At 41.4% G+C, this 9,086-nt stretch overlaps 1 long non-coding RNA gene across 1 annotated transcript; it reads right to left on the bottom strand.

Moving 5' to 3' along the window:
• Nucleotides 1-332: 332 nt before the first annotated feature.
• LOC115947760 lies at nucleotides 333-1,827 on the bottom strand. The gene is made up of 2 exons (XR_004081613.1): nucleotides 1,717-1,827; nucleotides 333-827 (listed from the first exon to the last, which is right to left on the bottom strand). It is a non-coding gene; the product is annotated as an uncharacterized LOC115947760 (long non-coding RNA).
• Nucleotides 1,828-9,086: the final 7,259 nt, after the last annotated feature.

The following is a 9,086-nucleotide window of genomic DNA, read 5'->3' as shown; positions in this document are numbered from 1 at the left end:
GAAAATGCTGAGCTTAATAGTTCTGCTTTCTGTGGTTTAAATGGCAACTGCCAGAGGCAAACTCAAGTGAGAGACATGCATACTACCCACATGTATGTCCTTTTATAAACATACCTGTGAGTAAACTGATAACAGAAAACAGATTAGTGAGAGTTGGTTTCATGCTTGGAGATTGAGTTTCATGAGAAATGTAGATTGAAGGGAGGAAATCTCAGGGTCGGAAGCTGGTTGTGTCATGTGGAAGGCAAGAAACCACAAACTTGGTAGGAGAGAAGCGTTGCAGAAACAAGAATAGAGATGTTAATTTAGCAACTGAAATCAGACATGCCAGAGACTTTTAAATTGTGTTTTATTTTTATGGAAATAGTCCATCCTGGAGCAACAGGGTCTCTGGACCCTGAATATTTTTTTTTCTTCTTACTGGGAGCACTGGTGACAGCACCGTGTGTGGTGATAGGTCCCAGAACTCCTTTGAGTTTTCTGTTTGGAATGAAGGAAAGGAGTGGGAGGCAGCCTCACCTAAATGCACACAGTATATAATCTATGAATGAATACACAATGAGAGCTAGATGGATTTGTTCCTGAAATAAGACCAACACATCCATGCTTCAGTACTCTGAAGAGAGAATCCTTCTCAAACTACATGTAACATGGGATTGTGCTTAGAGATGTACCATATCCCAAACACACAAATTCCCTTGACTGTGGCTGAACTGCCTTTGTCCTGGTCTAGACAGTCCCAGTCTGAACGCAGGGATAAGGAATTTCATCTGACTCTCAAAGTGCTTTCCCTTTGGATTCGGTTTTCCCTCTTGAGTCAACATGGTCTGAAAAAAACAGAAACAAAGACCTTGAGAATTGTTATTTCCATCTTCCTTTCGATGTTTTCTTTCTGCTAGGAAGCAGGAAAAGCATGAGGATGACACACTTCATTTCACACTCTCACTCCAGCTGCAAGAGCTGTAGAAGCTGGGGGCTTTGACAAGGCAGATGTGGTGAGGCTGAACTGGGACTTGTTCCATTACAACTTCCCTCTGCAGCTGTGGGGAAAATCCTGACTGGAGAGCCTTCAACACTGATGGTGATGTGCAAGGCAGAAGGATGTGGACAAACCTCCAGCTCACTGGCTGGAAGAAGGAAAAATGATTCTAGAAATCCCATCAACTTTCACCCAAAACCTTTGCTTCCTGGTGTAGACAGTGCAAGTTAAAGGTACAATTGAGAGTGTGGGTTCTTTATATAGAATACAATTTTGACTGGGAGTTACTAAAAGGCAGTAAAAATGGATGCATATTATGGTTTTTTCAGAGTCCCTTCTTGATGATTGTCATTTGAGGGATGAGAATGTCCAATTTGCCACATTGCATAAAGTTATGGCAGCTGTTCCATATTGCTAGATTGGAAATTAAAATGGAGATCTATTTAAATTGTCTGACACTACCAGCAAGCTTGAAAGCAATGCTTTAAAACAGAACTCTAATCTGGGTCCTGAGGGGTAGTCAGTAACATTAAAAGCAAATGTCTTTTTCCAAATGGCCTTTAACTACTTTGTGTCTTTTCCTTTTTGTTGCTAAATTCTGCTTTTCATGGCAACCATTTGATGAAGTGAACAGAATTTCTGAGAATGTCAAAGACCAAATCCTAAGTGAGAACATTTCAGCAGGTCTAGTCTGTTATGATAATAAATATTTTCAGGAATGTTTAAGCTATGCTAACCTTTAAAAAGAATGGCTCACATTTCTATTTTCTTTCTTCATAAATGTCCGGTGCCTGAAACTTCTTAACAGTTTCTTCATCTGAAGATAAGGCTGGGTTTATCTCCACCTGTAAAAGGTAATGCAGTCTCTTAGTTTAGGAATTTCTAGAACCTTTGCCTGTCAGCACACAATCAAATCTAACTTTTGATCCTAGTGCTGCTGCTTTAGCAACACCAATTTTATACAGACTAGAAAAACTCATTATATAGGAAATTGTTCTTTGAATCACGTGTAATTCCAGACCTGTGCTTCAGAACTCAAAATTATCCAGTTTGATTTGTTGTCACCATAAAATATTGGTTAAAAGCATTAATGTTTTTATCCAGTAATTCTTAATCCACAGAAAGAATGCACTGTTGACATCTCTGCAATTTTTTGTTCTGAATATGCCAGTTCATCTCACTCACACTGAGCATTAATCACTAAATGTAGCATTGTGATGTCTTCAGGAAATATTTGAGGAGGCTTTAGAAAGGCACACCATTAAAAAAGAACCAAACAAGACCAAGTAGATTGTGTTTTTCCTTGTGGGTGAAATTCACCTGCCTAAAGCTGAAATAAATACATGACAGACTCTTGTGCTAAGGCACCTCCAATTCCACTGCTCCCTGTGCTCTGTTTTGCTTCCCACACATCCTGTAATGATGAAGGTACTCTGTTCTAAAATACCATTTGCATTTCCAGGGGGGTGTACTGGAAAGTATGAAGGGCACAGCAGACCCTGGAAAAGAGCAATGTGCTATTGATTAACCTGTCCACTGGATGAACCCTGGTAAAAACCTGCCTTTCCAAAATTCTGAAATAATCTGCATACAAATAATGGCAGGATGAGTTCTCTCTGGGATTATATGACTACATAAATAAGCAGTTCTTCAGTGCAGCATGTGGTTTTCTAATTTCCAGTAAAATGGAATGAGTCACACATGACAACAGCATTGCCACTAACCAGTGTGGCGTGGCATCTGAAAAAGATAGCACTGGAAGGGTGTGAACTGCAGAGCAGATGATGGGGCTTGAAACATCTTGTTTGCTTTGGCAGGGCAACCAAGATCTTGATGCTTTCCCACAATCTGCTCCAAGGATATAGGTTTTGCTGTGCTGTATCAGATTATTACCCTGGGAATTTGTGTGTCCTGCCTTTGCCAATGGACAGCTCTTGATGCTTCAGATGAAGATAAATGCCTGGACTCCCCACAGGGGAATTCCAAAGTTGGATGCTGTGTCTTCAAGTAGGGTTTACATTACTGCAGATTACCAGGGGAGGGTTTTTCTCTCTGGCACCAAATCTACTCAGGCAAAAAAAGGCCCAAGACAGCTCCCAAGTGCAGGCTCACGTACCATACATGTTATTTATATGTAGGTACTTGTGTTGGTATGGGCCTTAGGCTGAGTTCACTCCAGAGGGAGAGTCTAGCCATAGTCATGTCTTAGTACAGGCCCAGGATTTTCTTCCTCATGTCTGGAGAGTTTCTGCTTGGCAGCACAGCTGCACAGGAGCAAAGCATCCCATGGCTGCTGCTGCCATTGGACCCTGACTATGAGAGGAGGTCATGCAGAATCTCAAAAGATGAAGGCCCAAATTAAAGGGATTGAAAGCAAAGCCCTTCCCTTTATTTCTGCACCTCTAGAATTGGGGATCAAATCTTCTGGTGTTAATAAACTAGAAACTCAGAAAATTTTCAGTTCAAAAGCAAGATGGAAATGACCTAGCACTTGGTCACTGTTACAGGGCATTAAGGTTGTCAGCTTTGTAGTCATGAGTGACTTCTGCCTTTTTGGATCTATTATATGAAAGTGGTGTGAGACACTTTTTCCTTTGAATGTTTCTCTGAAGGAATATTTGTTAAAGGAGGGGTGGGAGAAGGATGCAAGTAATTATGTTTCTTCTCCTGGCATATCCCCAAACACAGCCATATTTAGGCAGAGTTAATGGTGATGTTCTTGGTGCCCAACATTACATTTTCATTGGTTTATGCTGCCTCCTCCCTGTCAGCATTGTCCACAGAAAGGGCTCAGGGAGTGCAGTAGTTTAAGCTGCAGTTTAATTCCCTGTAGATGGAGATTTGCTGTGACAGAAATGCCTGCTGTCCTGGCAGTCTCTCACATCTGCTGAAGGCAGAAGAGTATGTCAAACAATAACTCAGCCAGCAGATGTGGTTCTGTAGGGACAGTAGTGTCTGTGGTACGAAAATTCCCTCCCAAAATCCAGATCTGTGGGGACAGTAAGCGTCTGTGTCAGTGACAACTTTATAGCATCTGCTGGGACAGTAATGCCTGTGATACGTAAATGCATCTCTGCATCTGCTGGGTCAGTCAGAGAGAGATGTATTGTATATATCCAGTTCTACATGTGAAAATCTCCTTCTCTTTAGTTCGGGGGATTTGTTTGATTCCCTTTCCCACAGAGTTAATAAGAATGATTTTATGTAAGAAGAGCTGAAGGTATTTGTGAGTCTTTTGCACGTAGGACAGACACTGCCACATTTCAGCTGCCAAGAAATGCTGCTACATTTTCTCCTACCATGGTATTAATCATTAATGGCTTTGTTCTCAATGAACAGCCTGAGTATCTTCAATGATGCTCTTGTGAGTGCTAATGCTTTGTGGTTGCAGTGAGAGCATCACATGAGAAATGTGTTTGTTCAGAGAGGAGGAGATGCACCACAAACACAGCATTCTGACCCAGACCAGATTTCAAATATTCCTAAGGACAGGTGTGCACAGATAAAGATTTTTAATTTGGCCTCATCTCTAGGTTAAGCACTGGACCCATGTGAGGAAGGATTGCACTGGGGACATTCAATTTTCCAGCAGCAGCAACTCCATTCAGATGTCAGGGTATTTTGCTACAACAAAGGCTGATGTTGACATTTTTTCTTGGATAGAGACAGATGCAAGAGCTTCTGCCTCAAGGTTATCCATTATACTGTATATTAACTAGATGTTTTAACACAGGGCTTCCTGCAGAGACAGCAGTGAATGATGATTAATACTTATCAATTAAAATCTAATCTTTTTCCCATGTGTATTTATATGCTGAACTTCAACCTACAAGGCAATTCTGTGACAGGAATTAGATATTCTTTTGTTGGAGAGCACTGGAATTATGGTCAGGGATGTATTATTCATTCGTTTATTATCAGTATTATGTTTGTGCCTGGTTTTTGCCTAGGCATTGTATATAAACATAGTCTCTGTGAAAAGGAGTTTATAAACAATTACCATTAAAGGGACAATTATTTTCTCTTTCTTCATGTAGCAGCTCTGAGTAGGAGGTGAGGGATGGAGGAGAGAGGAAGCAAAGGTTGTACATGTTTTATGACCATAATTATAATTAACTATTTGAGAGATTAAAATTATATTAAATTTTAATTACAATTTACTATTTCAGAGATTTAAACTGATTAAAAAATACTCAAGGTTATGAGGTACCTCACAGATCTACGAGTTATCTAGCTCAGTCTAAACAGATATAAATATATATACAGATATAAATCTTCCTTTTTTGTTTGTTTGTTTTGGTTTTTTTTGTTTTTTTTTTTTTCCTTTTTAACCCAGCCCAGCTGAGCAGGCAGTGCCCACGAGTGCGGTGGGTGCCTCGCAGCCCGGAGACGCCGGCGCCGCCCCGCAGCCGCAGAGCGGGCCCACGGGCCATGGTAACAAAGAGCTCCAATCCCGCAGCCGCGCAGCGGGAGCGCTCCACTGCGGGAGAGGGAGAGGGAGAGCTGCTGGCGGGAGCAGACGGGAAGGATGGGCTCCAAACACGTCGTGTGAGAGCAAAGGAGAGGCAGGAGGGATTTTCATTTCGAACTCTGCTTGGCACGGTTGTTAAACACCACTCCATTCAGATACACTGCGCGATAACCCTGCTTCACGAGCGAGGGGCAGGGCGGAACAATAACTGAAGGAGGCCACTCACAAACCCTGGTGGAGAGCCTTAAAGTGGGCAGGTGATCTGGCTGGTTAGTTCTGATTTATTACAAAGGCATCTTTATGCTTTTTGAATTCCCTTCCATCACTCATGTTAAACAAAACTGCATTCTTATAAGGCACTTCATCCCCTCCATGCCTGCACACGCTCATCGCTCATGTCACACTACCAGCAAAGGCATATGAAGCAAGTGCAGTTATGTGATGCCTATTACAAAAATCTTTTTTGTTTTATTATATTGGAAACAAGCACTTCAGTAAAGCTGCTAAGAACTGGTTCAGGTTTATGGTACTGTATCAACATTTTCAGAGACCGATGGTGACTGTTAAAGGTGTGAGACTTTTTCTGGTTTGCAGCAAAATTGCTTTTCATGACTTGTCCCAGAAGATCTTTGTTTTTAAAAAAAATATTTTGCAAATGAATTCTGTAGCAGGGAGAGGTGTGGAATTATGGGAATGAAAGTGCTTGTGGAAGCATCATCTTCCCATTTTGTAGTTTTTGATGTGACATTCCTTATCACAGGGGAAAGAGGCACTTCTGCAGCTTCCCTACCCCTGAGCCTCCTACCAGCTCAGAGAGGCATCACAAAGCCACTCACTACTCAATCTCCATTTCATTTCTTGTCGTTTATTAACACAACCATACTGTTGTGAGAGCTCGGCCCATCCCTTAGTAAAAGCCTTCAAAGTGGCTGGAACAACTGGTGAAAAAATGATAAACATTTTCCGCTGAAATTGGTCAGATTATGGATGAGTTGTTTATAAACATCTTGTCTAGAACTGTCAAGAGGTGGAGCTGACATCATTGGAAGATGATAAATTCTGACACGGTGCTCTGAGATTTCACTGCCACCGAATGTAGGTTAATATGGGATTCAATAGGAAATCTGGCTTGTGTATTGCTGCATATTACAGGAAACGAAGGAACTTGTCATTTGTCTGCACATTGCTAATTGCAGTTTATTGCACATGCAAAAGGTTAATTTGGGTATGTTATCACAGTAATCACATGCACTGCCTCAGATTAAACCATACCCCTACAGTAACTGATGAGCTGGCCTGTGGGATTTGGGACATTATTTTGTAATATTATGGCAAATAAGAATTTTGAGTAAATGCTGTAAGAGTGGGCAGCAGTGTCTTTAAGTGCAAAAAAACAGAGTTACAAGTCTCTGGTATGAAATACTTTCCCTTAACCCTTAATTTAATTATTCCCTGAGATGCATGTAATTTATTCTTTGTGATAATTGAAAACAGAAGACTCATCTATTCTAAATGAAAATTATATCCTATTCTTATTATTGTTAATGCTTTGTATTTAGAGGAGTATTTAAAGGGCTGAGATGAATTCATGACCTCTTCATGCTGGGTGCTGTATATATACACAGACAGTAAGCTCACTGCCCCAAAGACCTTACGCTTTAATTAAATAAAGATTGGAGGAAGGAAGTTTTATTACTTCTGTCACAAATGGGAAATGATAACAGAGAGAAACTAAAAGGACTGAGAATTACACTCCTCCTGCACCGAGCCCTGTATTTGCCTGTAATATATCCTCCCTTCCTGCTTTTGTTAAGTTGCTGTAAATTGCTAGGTGGATGGTTGGTCTCTCCCCCAGAGATGGACTTTAATTCTGTGCATGTTTCAAGGTTTTATGGAACGAAAGGCGTTCTGGAGATAGATAACACTTTAATTTAGACCTGATTAAGTTATTCTGAAGCAATGCTTTTGTGGAGGGAGTAGATTTGTACAAATCTAGTGCATGTTTATTGTTGCCATATGAACCTACTGCTGCATAGATGCTGTGCTCCCCGGGGGCTGAGCTCTTGGTGCATGGGGGTTTTAAGGTACACCAGTATAACTTTTTAATTGTTATTATTCCCTCTAGTTTGCTCTTAAACATCTTCCAAAATAGTAAAAAAGTAATAGTGCTTGAGATGTTGGAGCATTCCACAGGATTCATGGGGCTCTTGGAACACCAGTGCAGGCTTAGTCTCCCAGAAATGCATCTTCTTCTCCCACTGCTCCCTGGAAGTACCGTGCTCATTCTGAAGTGCATTTTAAGCATTTTTAATTGGAGCTTCTAGCTTAACATTAAAAATAAAGCCAGCTCTGCCTGGAATCTTGCATTGGGAAATTTTTCTATAGAGGAACATAAACCTGAAGATAACTTGTTTCCCTTTTTCTCCTTGTTCAGTACAGTACAGTGACCTGTTTCAGCAGATGGGGTAGGAAGGAGAGGGGAGGAAAAAAATGGACAATTCAGGCGAAGAAGCAAAACAAAGAACAGGTAAAATCCAAGCACAACCCAACCCCTCTCCTCATGTCCTTGCATTTCATTACTTATGACTCTCACTGTTGGACTCCAACAACACTAATTCCCTCCACTGATTTTTCTTTCCCTCATCTCATCTCTGTCCTGTCCTGCACTGTCTGGTAAATGGGTACAGTGATGTTCTGTCACAGATTTTAGACTCTTGAACTAAAAAGATTGCAAAGAATCACGCTTTTAAAAAATATTTTATTTAATAACAGAGAGTATTATTTTGTTGTTGTAAGTTTTATGGATCTTTGAGCACTTATAAGTGACCTCTTGTTTACCCTATGAAAACCAGCCCTGCTGCCTACACAAGTAAATCTGTAGAATTAGTAATCTTTTAAATATGAAACCTCAGTTTCCTTAGTTGATGGGACAAGCTCAGCACTTAGGAAAGCACATCACCAGTGTGTACCCTTGCTGGAAAACAATCCACTGGAGCTTTGTTATACAACATTCAAACATCCTGGCGAGGTGACAGTAATTTGCAATAAACACTGCATGTAAACAATTACCTGTGACTTGTTACACTTGTTTGTACAGGCAGCTGGCTAAACAGATCTGGGTGCACTTGTAAACGTCTGTCCCTGTCACACCTGATACTGGAAAACAATTGCTTGTTATATGATTACTATGAAAAAAATCAGAGGTTTGTACCTGACAGCTGGCAAGGACTGAGTAAGGATGCTTACAGACAGAAAAGAGCCAGAACAATCAAATGTGATGGTGCTGTTTTTATGACAACGGTGAGGGCACTTTCATGTCTAAACCTCCCATCAAGGGAGGTCTTTGTGACACGGTACTTGACAAAAAACCCCACTTTTGCTGGTTGAAGGGTCCTGTGCTGGTAGAGGTGAAAGAAAGTCATTTGGTCATACAAGGTCCAAGGAAGAGGCAGAGGTGCTTTATTTTCCAGCGGTTTAGCAAGACGGTGTAAGATGCCGGCGATATTACGCTGGAACAGCTGTGCGGGAGGCGTTTCCCCCCTTCGGGCTCTTTCCGAGCGGCCCGAGGTGTCAGAGCGCTCCGGCCGGCACCGGGACACGGCTGCGCTCGGGTCACGGCCCTCACCCCGCGCCCGG

Source organism: Geospiza fortis, unplaced genomic scaffold, assembly GCF_000277835.1.
Source record: "Geospiza fortis unplaced genomic scaffold, GeoFor_1.0 scaffold171, whole genome shotgun sequence".
Classification (NCBI taxonomy): domain Eukaryota; kingdom Metazoa; phylum Chordata; class Aves; order Passeriformes; family Thraupidae; genus Geospiza; species Geospiza fortis.
This window is presented reverse-complemented; position numbering and strand designations above follow the sequence as displayed.